This window comes from Triturus cristatus, chromosome 7, assembly GCF_964204655.1.
Source record: "Triturus cristatus chromosome 7, aTriCri1.1, whole genome shotgun sequence".
NCBI classification, from domain to species: Eukaryota; Metazoa; Chordata; class Amphibia; order Caudata; family Salamandridae; genus Triturus; species Triturus cristatus.
The window spans coordinates 399,699,432-399,705,431 of NC_140590.1; positions in this window are offsets into that span (position 1 = coordinate 399,699,432).

Genomic DNA, 6,000 nt, shown 5'->3' on the forward strand with positions numbered 1-6,000 from the left:
GACATGGCCATATGCAAATCAGTCTGACCCTGTGCCTCATGGGAACAGTGCAGCCCGAACTGCCAAGCCATGTCTTCCCTGGACCGGAAACAAGCTTCCTAGGACCGGTTTCTGGCATTGCAGCCGTCTTCAGCCAGGCTTGCTTGAATCCAGTGGCAAAGTGAGCAAGGGACTCACGTCTGAGCATACCCTGCCAACTTATGGTGAACAAAGCAAAACCAAAGGAAATGATGGACGGAGTGTTGAACATTGCAAGCACTCACCCCCAGTCAACTGATCTGGGTTTAATCCATCACCATTCTTTAGCCCACTCTGCCACCCCAGTTCAGACATGGCCATATGCAAATCAGTCTGACCCTGTGCCTCATGGGAACAGTCCAGCCCGAACTGCCAAGCCATGTCTTCCCTGGACCGGAAACAAGCTTCCTAGGACCGGTTTCTGGCATTTCAGCCGTCTTCAGTCAGGCTTGCTTGAATCCAGTGGCAAAGTGAGCGAGGGACTCACGTCTGAGCATACCCTGCCAACTTATGGCGAACAAAGCAAAACCAAAGGAAATGATGGACGGAGTGTTGAACATTGCAAGCACTCACCCCCAGTCAACTGATCTGGGTTTAATCCATCACCATTCTTTAGCCCACTCTGCCACCCCAGTCCAGACATGGCCATATGCAAATCAGTTTGACCCTGTGCCTCATGGGAACAGTGCAGCCCGAACTGCCAAGCCATGTCTTCCCTGGACCGGAAACAAGCTTCCTAGGACCGGTTTCTGGCATTTCAGCCGTCTTCAGCCAGACTTGCTTGAATCCAGTGGCAAAGTGAGCAAGGGACTCACGTCTGAGCATACCCTGCCAACTTATGGCGAACAAAGCAAACCCAAAGGAAATGATGGATGGAGTGTTGAACATTGCAAGCACTCACCCCCAGTCAACTGATCTGGGTTTAATCCATCACCATTCTTTAGCCCACTCTGCCAACCCAGTTCAGACATGGCCATATGCAAATCAGTCTGACCCTGTGCCTCATGGGAACAGTCCAGCCCGAACTGCCAAGCCATGTCTTCCCTGGACCGTAAACAAGCTTCCTAGGACCGGTTTCTGGCATTTCAGCCGTCTTCAGCCAGACTTGCTTGAATCCAGTGGCAAAGTGAGCAAGGGACTCACGTCTGAGCATACCATGCCAAGTTATGGCGAACAAAGCAAAACCAAAGGAAATGATGGACGGAGTGTTGAACATTGCAAGCACTCACCCCCAGTCAACTGATCTGGGTTTAATCCATCACCATTCTTTAGCCCACTCTGCCACCCCAGTTCAGACATGGCCATATGCAAATCAGTCTGACCCTGTGCCTCATGGGAACAGTCCAGCCCGAACTGCCAAGCAGTGTCTTCCCTGGACCGGAAACAAGCTTCCTAGGACCGGTTTCTGGCATTTCAGCCGTCTTCAGCCACGCTTGCTTGAATCCAGTGGCAAAGTGAGCAAGGAACTGGGGTGGTAGAGTGGGCTAAAGAATGGTGATGGATTAAACCCAGATCAGTTGACTGGGGGTGAGTGCTTGCAATGTTCAACACTCCGTCCATCATTTTCTTTGGTTTTGCTTTGTTCGCCATAAGGTGGCAAGGTATGCTCAGACGTGAGTCCCTTGCTCACTTTGCCACTGGATTCAAGCAAGCCTGGCTGAAGACGGCTGAAATGCCAGAAACCGGTCCTAGGAAGCATGTTTCCGGTCCAGGAAAGACATGGCTTGGCAGTTCGGGCTGGACTGTTCCCATGAGGCACAGGGTCAGACTGATTTGCATATGGCCATGTCTGAACTGGGGTGGCAGAGTGGGCTAAAGAACGGTGGTGGATTAAACCCAGATCAGTTGACTGGGGGTGAGTGCTTGCAATGTTCAACACTCCGTCCATCATTTCCTTTGGTTTTTGCTCAATTCCCTTCTTTGCCATAATAATCCAGAGCTTTGGGTGCGAGACGCAGTCAAACGCTGCGGTTAAATCCATGAAAGCTAGATACAATTTCCCACCCTTAGCCCTCACATATTTTTCCATGATAAGAGAGAGGTTCAGGCACTGATTAACAGTGCCCTTCCGTTGTTGAAATCCATACTGGGTCTGCATTAAAAGATTCCTGTTGTGCCCAGGATTCGAGCCTAGACAAGAGGAGACAACCCATCAGTTTGGCAGTTGTGTCAATAAGGGAGATGGGTCTATTATTTTTAGGATTACCCTTATCTACCTTTTTAAAAATTGGGACAATTAAACTCGTCTTCCACGATGGTGGATGGACCCAATGGTGCTATCTTATTGAAAACATTTGTGAACAGAGGAAACCAAAGATCTTGATCCTCCTGGAAAAAGTCTATTGGGACCCCATCCGGGCCCGGCGCTTTCCCCGTGCTACAGGCCTCTAGCTCGCACTTTTCCTCTAGAAGAGAGAACACTAGGTTTTCTTGGAGATTAGTGCCTATTGAATTGGGAGGACTGGGGAAAGGAGAAATATGGGCGAAAATGCTTGAATAGTGAGCCACCCAATCATCTTCACATATATCCGAGTCTAAAACAGGGTTTTCTTGGGTCTTAAAATAAGGAGCATTAATTATGTCCCAAAACTCTTTCCTGTTTCCTGATTCTGAGGCTCCTTTTAAGCTGGCCCAGATTTCCTCCCTCATTGCCTTCTCCCTAGACTTTCTTGCAAGTTTATACTCCCTACGCAAAGAGGAAATTACTATTGCATCCCTGGGTTGTGTCCTTAGTGCTGTTACCAGGACCTTTCTGGATTTTGAAGAGGGGGAGTCGAACCAGCCATTGGCCTTTTTGGATCTATCAAACGTATACCCTGTTAATGCGCTTTTTATATTTGCCAGTAAGTTTGTGAAACCTAGTAATATTACACTGGGGGAGCTATTAAGATCCAAACATGTTTCAATGCTATCTAGAGAGTTACTGACCGTTTCAGAAAGAGTTTTATCACTGTCAATTTGGGCCCATTTTAATTGATATCCGTTGCTCTTTGCCATTGATGGTGGGGCTATTTCCTGTTGATTAGGTGCTTCTCTGGGGGCAGTGTGGAAATGTGGATTTTCCTGATCAGTTATGTCCCCTATCTTGGACCCCAACGGTTCTATATGCATGTTACAAATACATGTATGTTCCCTCCAGTTCCAGTTTCTAAGAACGCAAATATATGTGTGTCTACCGTCGACATGTTCTCTGTCAGATCCGCCATCAATGGGCTGGATATTCGATTCCTAAGTATGAAAGGCCACCGACTTTATATGGCTAAGTTACTCCATTTTTACAGTTCAGGCAAGTAGGCCCGATTCTGTCCTCAAAGCCTTTCCCTGCTCTCTGTCTTTGACAGCTTCAGCTTGAGCTCGCATCTGTATCCATGAACTTTGTCCTACTCCCTGTGCAGCTAACGGTGCCTGCCTCGGCCAGTTTTCGCCTGCCTGCCAAGAAGCTGTATTTCACCTTCGAATTATCTATCTTGCTCTTCAGCCGATGCATTCCTGTCTAGTGATTTAGGTAAACATTTCCTTTAGCTCACAAGCAAAGGACTCAGCCTTTCCGTCCTCCTGCAAGTGATTCATAGCCCTGCTGCCATGGAAAGTTTTCTGCCTCTCGCATCTCATATAGACACTTAGGCGTTTGTGCACGCACACAGTCAGTATAGACTAGATTCTGTCCGAGAGTCCTTCCTTGTGGATAACATAGTTCTTTAAACATAGGATGTTAGATATGATTTGGGATTAGGTTGACTCGACCCCCCAGACTTCTCGTCTCCACATGTAGAGCTAAATGTCAAGTCCCTTCACCCCCTAGTTGCACGTCACTCACACGTCATGCTGCTGCGCGCGCATCTATGCCAAGTATTATCTTATAGATCCACCTATGTCTGATAATCCTAACCAATCATGTTTCTTTTATTCCTTATTACGCCTAGTTTCGATTACGTACCTGTTATGTTACTTTTCTTATCAAATGTTACGCCTTCTACATTCGTTTCATTGTAATGTACTTATTATAAAAATGCATGTCTGTCAATAAAGTATTGTACTTCACTTCCTGAACCCTCGTGGTGACGGAACCTGAAGGCCGCGACTCGAGTCGGCCATTTTGAGTGGAATAAAGCCCATTTAGAAAACCTCTTATACCACGGATTCTGCCTCTTGTTATTTTCAGCTATTTTACTTTATTTTAAGATTCCGTATGAAATTCAGTCCGGTAAAGAAGATTTTATTTACCACATAATGGCGCCCGAATAGGGACACTTTCTCATCTCACGCGCCGGCGGTGCGTTGCAGGCCCGGTCTCCTGCCACAGCTGGACGGACCATAAACGCGTACCAGCAGGATTTCCTGTAAGCTCCCTCCGGTCAAGCGGGGGCGACTGAGGCTGCGATCAACCCAGACGAGGCGGTGAGAAGTGCGAAGTATCCCGACCAGAGCCTAGCTGAGAGAGCAAGATCCGAGGTATACAGAGGCCCACCAGATATTTCGAAATCCCGATGTCCAGAGGGTCCGCTGTCCGCAGTCATCGAGTCCTGTCCATTCTCTGAGGCCTTCCGTTTCAAGGAGCTACTCGGTGAGTACCATCGCCGGGGAGGCGTGTTGACGCGCACATAGGTTGTGCCGGTCAAGACGGATTTGGGTACACAAATCCGGTCTGCACTGTTTAGCAGTGTATATGTACTGTTTAGCAGTATATCAAGTATTCCGAAGTATGCAGTTATTGTCAAGAATTCAGCGTGGTGATTAGTTAGGCAGACTGTCATCATTGTCGGTCATTGTTAAATGTTTAATGTTTAATGTTTTCAGAAATGTCTTGCATATTGTGGTATGAATGATTGTTCATTGTACACTGTTCATTATTGGGGTTTTTTCGTATTAAGTAAGTTCAAGAGTAAGTATCAGATCAGTTGTCAATATGCCGCTCTTCTCGAAGTTAAGACAGATTACTACCAGAAAAGGGGTGCTTGAAGAAGCAGTTCCTATTCCTCCTAGGGACACTCCAGGGCATTTTATGTACCATAAGCATGGCTTAGATGCCATATTGTTTCTTGATCTATGGGTAGATTATACCAAGGGATTGCCGGAAAGTCAAAGGTGGCCCGTAGCGGGAACCTGGGATGCAGAATGCATCATGAAAGTGGAGGAAGAGTTATGGAAAAGAAAGGTCAGACAATCACAGAAAGACGCTGTTGAGTTATGGCGTAAAGAATCTCATAGACGAACAGAAAAAGCACGTAGACAAGAAGAGAGGAGTAAAGAAAGTTCAAATAAAGTTCAAGAAAATCTATTAATTAAGGAAGGTATCCGAGTGAAATCAGAACAAGTAAATAGACAAAGAAATGCTCTTATGAATGGTATGTATCCCCTTCTAGCCGAAGGACTACCTAAGGCTGCTCCAGAGATGCCAAAAGACTTGCCACCCCCATTATTTCCAATTAAGGTACATCCAAAAGGGCATCCCAGAACCGCAGAAGATGTTTTTCTTTCCTCATATCTAGACGACGCAGCTCCCGAGTATGCTAACGCCGCACCACATAGACCGTCTGGTGTAGGGGTTCAACGTCAGGATCAGGTATCTGTCCCCGTGCAACAGCAAGTCCCGACACAAGCTTCGGCAAGCACATCTGTTTCCGCATCTGTCTCCGCAGTCGACTCTACAGAGGTATCGACACCCATAGTTGCTGTGTCACGTTCAACGAACCCATTCACACCCGACGCCCCAGATGGGGCCACGGGAGGTGCTAGCATTACCTTTACACCACCTAGAATAAATAAACTTGTCTTTCAAGAGTCAGCACATTCACGTACACCTAAATTCGTAAGTGAACGTACGCTTAAGGAACTCCTTGTAAATTGTAGATATGACCCGGTGGTTGGTAAAGAGGACGAAATGGTCCTGGCATCATTACGTATCAGGCGAGCCGCAGAGTATTTAGCAAGGTTACCAGGAATGACTACGCATCTAGATAACATATATCATTTTGTTCAAAC